Source organism: Spinacia oleracea, chromosome 4 (assembly GCF_020520425.1).
Source record: "Spinacia oleracea cultivar Varoflay chromosome 4, BTI_SOV_V1, whole genome shotgun sequence".
NCBI classification, from domain to species: Eukaryota; Viridiplantae; Streptophyta; class Magnoliopsida; order Caryophyllales; family Amaranthaceae; genus Spinacia; species Spinacia oleracea.
The window spans coordinates 34,696,378-34,703,531 of NC_079490.1; the positions used below are offsets into that span (position 1 = coordinate 34,696,378).

The following is a 7,154-nucleotide window of genomic DNA, read 5'->3' on the forward strand; positions in this document are numbered from 1 at the left end:
TGTAAAGCAGTCAATTGGGCAGTTAATTGTTCAATAGAATTTAAATCATGCTTACCACCCCTATTAGATAGACCTCTAGGGTTTCCATACTGGGCATTGTGAATGGTTATCTCCTCAATCACCTCCATAGCTCTAGGCACCTCAAGTTGCATGAACCTCCCACTGGCAGCTGAATCCAACAAACATCTAGACTCATTGCCCAGACCATTATAAAACTGTTGAATCAAGAACCAATCTTCCAAACCATGGTGCGGGCACTCTCTTTGCAAATCCTTGAATCTCTCCCAGACCTCGAACAAATTCTCATCCGCTTGTTGTGAGATACCTAATATCTGACCCCTCAGACGAGCCGTTTTCTTAGGTGGAAAATATTTAACATAAAAAGCAAGAGCCAAGGATTCCCAATTATTGATTTTTAAAGCCGCCCGATTCAACCCATTAATCCACAGTTTAGCTTTCCCACTCAAAGAGAACGGGAAAAGTATCTCCATAGTCTGCTCCAGAGTCAATCCCTTTTGCTTGATGGTGGAACAATATTGGATAAAGGACTGAATGTGAAGATTCGGATCTTCACCTGGTTCCCCACCGTACTGGCGTCTCTGGATAATGTTAATCAATGCAGGCTCAATCTTGAAGGTCTCAGCTGCAATGGAAGGCATGATCGCCTTTGGTAGCACGGACAGACTTGGCTTAGAATAGTCCGTAAGCCGTGGGGTAGGTGGCGGTATCAAATTTTCGTCACCCATCTCTATCTCTGAAACTGAATCTGTATCTGAAGGAAAAAGATCGCCAATATTATGATCAGAATCAGAGTAATTCCCACACTGTGCAATGAAAGTTCTTCGTCTACGAAGGTTCTTTCGGGCTCAGGATCAAATGGAGTAAGATTAATAGTACCTACGGTCCTGGGCATAGACAAAGACTACAAAACAATGTGACATCCGGTCTCAAGGAACGTGAGTTCCTTGAGTAGTAACAAACAATAATCTAGGATAAGCAATCAGCGACAGAAAATAAAACCGTTTCCCCGGCAATGGCGCCAAATTTTGACAGGCTAAAGTCGTATTACCTAATCAAAAATAACCAAAGGTCCACTAGCTAGGTAGCAAGGGAAGTCAGGATCGAATCCACAGGGAAACAGTGTTCTTTCCACTATTAATCAACTAAACTAGACTATTGGGAAACAAGAATTGGTTTGTTTGTATGCTAAGACTACGAACGATAATTAAACAATTAAGAATTCAGGAATTAAAGGATCTAGGGCATAGGTTCACCGACAAATAACAATCCAGGACGATAAATAATCACAATAATCAACAAAGCAATTAATTAGACTAGCATGCTCTCTCGAATCGATACTAATCATAGACTTAGAATTAACGGGCTCTCGCAACGTATTAATCCTAATTCCACCTATTGACACAAGCCTAAACATCAAATTGCATCTCTCGAATCTTAACTTGATATTGCCAAACTACCACAATTAAACCTGCGCAAATCTAATTGTATAGTAATAATAACAAATCAATAGGAATTAATTACAATGCCAACAATCACAATTATTCAATGTCCCTTCATATTATTCATGGATCCCCAAACCCTAGAAAATAGAATTACTCAAGCATATTAACAATAACCAAAGCAATTAACATAATCGAAAGCATTACTAAGGCAACACAATGAATGAAATTAAGGAGCAATACCTAATTGAATGGCAAAGGAAATTGAAAGCTTGAATGTTTATTGAATTTGAAACTAAGTGTTTTGAACTAAATTTTGAGAGAAAAACTAAGCTTAGGAAAATAATCTAAGTGCTTAATACTAGAAAATAAGATAATAAGGTCCTTCACTAAATTAACAAAGGCTATATTTATAGTTTAGCCTAAAAACATAAGAGAAAACCGGACTAAAACCGCGCGCTAAAGGCTCCAGGGTTGTCGTCGCCCGACGGGCGAGAAGCTCGAAATCCGCCCGACGGGCGCAGGGCTGCCCGACGGGCGTAGGGAGACACTTCGAATCCATCTGCACGCGCCCGGTCGGGCGGCTCTCGCCCGCCGGGCGAAGAGAGAAAATGCCTTGCTGCTGGCTTTGATGGGCGCCCGATGGGCACCGGGCGAGACTCCGCCCGTCGGGCGCCTTCTGACGTCCTGATTCTTTGCTTGCTCGCCAGATGGGCGAGGGGAGATCAACCGGGCGGGAAGCTCTTCGTCCGCAACACCGAGTCTAACTTTCGGGGCTCAATCATGAACATCTAAGGCTCCCGTAATTTGACAAAAGTCGTCCCGAACTCCCTCGGGATCATGTAGTGGCCTAAATCATCAAGAAACAGGCCTAAAAAGACCAATTTCTCACTAAGTATTCCTGAAACTCAAGGCACACTAAAATACACAGATTAGTACTAAAATGACTCCTAAGAGCTCATTTGACGCATAAAAGTACTAAGGGACGGGGGTGAAAATACTATATGAAACGCACATATCATTTAACTAGCCTTGAAAATTAGAATCTTTAAAAACATTTTTACCTCGTGGTTGGGCTTGGCCAGGCCCAATTACACTTTATAGCTTTGATTTCGAAAACATCTGTAGCTACTCCCAATGACAAAGTGAGGGAGTTTTTTACACTTCTTTAGATCCTTCCAATGACAAAGTGAGGAAGTTTCTATACTATCCGTTGTCAAATCCCAATGACACGTGAGGGATATGTCGACATTTCAAGTGATGACCCTTAAGTCAAATGTTATCACTCGGGGGCTCGTGAGACCCTCGCAAAACAGGTCACATACACCATGTCTTGTGTGATGCACTCCGTCTAGTACTTTGACCATCGTCTTACTCCAAGACTCAGTCAAAGTGGGGGCTAACTGTAGACACCTACTTTTGTCCCCATTCCCGAAAGGGAAAGGTTCGATGATGAAAGCATAAATCTCCACTTGACAACGCATCTCCTATAAAATAAACGAATCTCAATTCCCCTTTTCATTTCACCCGAAACCCGCTATTTATGGAAACCTGCTAAAAATAGTAACTGCCGTAAAGGGTAGCTTCTAAAAGTGGCAAGTCATAAAAGATAGAAACCTGTCAGAATTAGGTGTTGCACTCCAACGTAAATCCTAAATGAGATAGAAAACTGCGAGAATCCTATTCCTAATATGATTCGGAAATAAGAGTTACGTATTAATTAAAATCCTAACGAGCCTAGAGTTCGTAACGGGCCCGGACGCATTCCGTCGTGAAATTGATACGCACTAAAAGACTCGATTAAGTCTCAAACACTATGGATTGTAGGAATCCGAATCTGACTAAGAAAACTGCCCATACCCTATTTTCAACGCCTGGCTCTGGGCGCCGAAATCTTCGGCGCCCAGGCCTAGGCGCTGAAATTACCTGGGTACGTGTTTTTTCCTAATTCTTTGTGGATTAGAACTCTGCAATTCTATCTTTCCACGAACTCTTCCCTACAAATACAGCCCCAAATTCGACGTGAAAGGAACAACAACACACAATTATATTCTGAGTATTGACTCCAACCCTTAGCCTAAGCCTCACGCTGCGAAACTGTTCACGCGTTCTGTCGCAATCGATCCATAAATCGAACAGAACGTATCCTGTCCCATAATTTGAGATTCGTTAAATAAAAAGGAGAAATAGCAAAGTCAAAGTGGTTAGTTTTCTGAGAACCGTGACGCACCTCTCAAGGGTGCGTCGTAATGTGTCCCTTTTCGATGATTTAACTGCTTTCCTCGCCCTTTTTATGAACTGTTAAACTAACTAAATCTGATTGTTCTATCACGCCTAACAAATATAATATTTTTGGGAAATTGGATCATCATGCTAGGTCCCTTAATACTATTTAAATCAGATAATCACGATCGATCTAGTATTATATGTTGCATATTGCTAAATTCAACTCAGATTAGTTTAATAGTTAACGCATGTCCCTTCAATTATTTATGCTGAGCTAGTAAGGATATCCTGCCTCTGGAGTTATCGACGAGCGAAGTACTCCTCTCGGTAGTTACAGTCCCCCGAACCCTCAATCTCTACCTTGCGGGTGTATGTTGAGAGATCCGCACACCAGGGATCACAAGGGAACCTACGGCCGTCGTGGTCAAACATAATTGCACTCCCTTTATGTCACGATAACCGGGTTTTGTCAGTTTTTCTCATTGTTGTTAAAAACTGAATGGCGACTCCTATATTACTAGTCAATTGGGTGTATACTCACAGGAAATCCAATTACACTTGATTGAATAAATGAATCGTCACACCCACGAGGGACGAGGTCACGCATTAGCCTCGTGCTTTTTCGACCCCCTCACAGTGGCGACTCCACTGGGGATAGTGAAGGAAATACTCGTGCTTTTAGGTAATCAAAATAGCCGAAGGGTGAAACGATCCTACCCCGCGTTTATTTCCCCATCAAGTTGGGACGACCTGAAAATCAGCATATTAATGTGAATGGGCAGAACCGCAGAACGAATCTCGGCTCCCTCGGGAGTTGGGACTAAGGATACCTTCTTTTCGCCAATAGGGGGGTGCATACACCGCGCATGTTGCCCACTCGGTACTTGTGCAGGTAGTACACCTATCCCGAACCCAATCGCTCGCTCATTAGGTCCCTCTCGCCTGCATGTCCCCTTGGCTTGCACTTTCGGGTTGGCCTCTTGAGCCTAAAAACATAAGAGAAAACTGGAATAAAACCGCGCGCTAAAGGCTCCAGGGTTGTCGTCGCCCGGTCGGGCGACTCTCCGCCCGACGGGCGAGAAGCTCGAAATCCGCCCGACGGGCGCAGGGCTGCCCGACGGGCGTAGGGAGACACTTCGAATCCATCTGCACGCGCCCGGTCGGGCGGCTCTCGCCCGCCGGGCGAAGAGAGAAAATGCCTTGCTGCTGGCTTCGATGGGCGCCCGATGGGCACCGGGCGAGACTCCGCCCGTCGGGCGCCTTCTGACGTCCTGATTCTTTGCTTGCTCGCCCGATGGGCGAGGGGAGATCAACCGGGCGGGAAGCTCTTCGTCCGCAACACCGAGTCTAACTTCCGGGGCTCAATCATGAACATCTAAGGCTCCCGTAAGTTGACAAAAGTCGTCCCGAACTCCCTCGGGATCATGTAGTGGCCTAAATCATCAAGAAACAGGCCTAAAAAGACCAATTTCTCACTAAGTATTCCTAAAACTCAAGGCACACTAAAATACACAGATTAGTACTAAAATGGCTCCTAAGAGCTCATTTTACGCATAAAAGTACTAAGGGACGGGGGTGAAAATACTATATGAAACGCACATATCATTTAACTAGCCCTGAAAATGAGAATCTTTAAAAACATTTTTACCTCGTGGTTGGGCTTGGCCAGGCCCAATTACACTTTATAGCTTTGATTTCGAAAACATCTGTAGCTACTCCCAATGACAAAGTGAGGGAGTTTTTTACACTTCTTTAGATCCTTCCAATGACAAAGTGAGGAAGTTTCTATACTATCCGTTGACAAATCCCAATGACACGTGAGGGATATGTCGACATTTCAAGTGATGACCCTTAAGTCAAATGTTATCACTCGGGGGCTCGTGAGACCCTCGCAAAACAGGTCACATACACCATGTCTTGTGTGATGCACTCCGTCTAGTACTTTGACCATCGTCTTACTCCAAGACTCAGTCAAAGTGGGGGCTAACTGTAGACACCTACTTTTGTCCCCATTCCCGAAAGGGAAAGGTTCGATGATGAAAGCATAAATCTCCACTTGACAACGCATCTCCTATAAAATAAACGAATCTCAATTCCCCTTTTCATTTCACCCGAAACCTACTATTTATGGAAACCTGCTAAAAATAGTAACTGCCGTAAAGGGTAGCTTCTAAAAGTGGCAAGTCATAAAAGATAGAAACCTGTCAGAATTAGGTGTTGCACTCCAACGTAAATCCTAAATGAGATAGAAAACTGCGAGAATCCTATTCCTAATATGATTCGGAAATAAGAGTTACATATTAATTAAAATCCTAACGAGCCTAGAGTTCGTAACGGGCCCGGACGCATTCCTTCGTGAAATTGATACGCACTAAAAGACTCGATTAAGTCTCAAACACTACGGATTTCAGGAATCCGAATCTGACTAAGAAAACTGCCCATACCCTATTTTCAACGCCTGGCTCTGGGCGCCGAAATCTTCGGCGCCCAGGCCTGGGCGCTGAAATTACCTGGGTACGTGTTTTTTCCTAATTCTTTGTGGATTAGAACTCTGCAATTCTATCTTTCCACGAACTCTTCCCTACAAATACAGCCCCAAATTCGACGTGAAAGGAACAACAACACACAATTATATTCTGAGTATTGACTCCAACCCTTAGCCTAAGCCTCACGCTGCGAAACTGTTCACGCGTTCTGTCGCAATCGATCCATAAATCGAACAGAACGTATCCTGTCCCATAATTTGAGATTCGTTAAATAAAAAGGAGAAATAGCAAAGTCAAAGTGGTTAGTTTTCTGAGAATCGTGACGCACCTCTCAAGGGTGCGTCGTAATGTGTCCCTTTTCGATGATTTAACTACTTTCCTCGCCCTTTTTATGAACTGTTAAACTAACTAAATCTGATTGTTCTATCACGCCTAACAAATATAATATTTTTGGGAAATTGGATTATCATGCTAGGTCCCTTAATACTATTTAAATCAGATAATCACGATCGATCTAGTATTATATGTTGCATATTGCTAAAATAAACTCAGATTAGTTTAATAGTTAACGCATGCCCCTTCAATTATTTATGCTGAGCTAGTAAGGATATCCTGCCTCTGGAGTTATCGACGAGCGAAGTACTCCTCTCGGTAGTTACAGTCCCCCGAACCCTCAATCTCTACCTTGCGGGTGTATGTTGAGAGATCCGCACACCAGGGATCACAAGGGAACCTACAGCCGTCGTGGTCAAACATAATTGCACTCCCTTTATGTCACGATAACCGGGTTTTGTCAGTTTTTCTCATTGTTGTTAAAAACTGAATGGCGACTCCTATATTACTAGTCAATTGGGTGTATACTCACAGGAAATCCAATTACACTTGATTGAATAAATGAATCGTCACACCCACGAGGGACGAGGTCACGCATTAGCCTCGTGCTTTTTCGACCCCCTCACAGTGGCGACTCCACTGGGGATAG

The 7,154-nt window shown here is 43.6% G+C and overlaps 1 non-coding gene across 1 annotated transcript; it reads left to right on the plus strand.

Moving 5' to 3' along the window:
* Positions 1–240: 240 nt before the first annotated feature.
* On the plus strand, positions 241–347 carry LOC130460229 (small nucleolar RNA R71). The gene has a single exon (XR_008920165.1). It is a non-coding gene; the product is annotated as a small nucleolar RNA R71 (small nucleolar RNA).
* Positions 348–7,154: the final 6,807 nt, after the last annotated feature.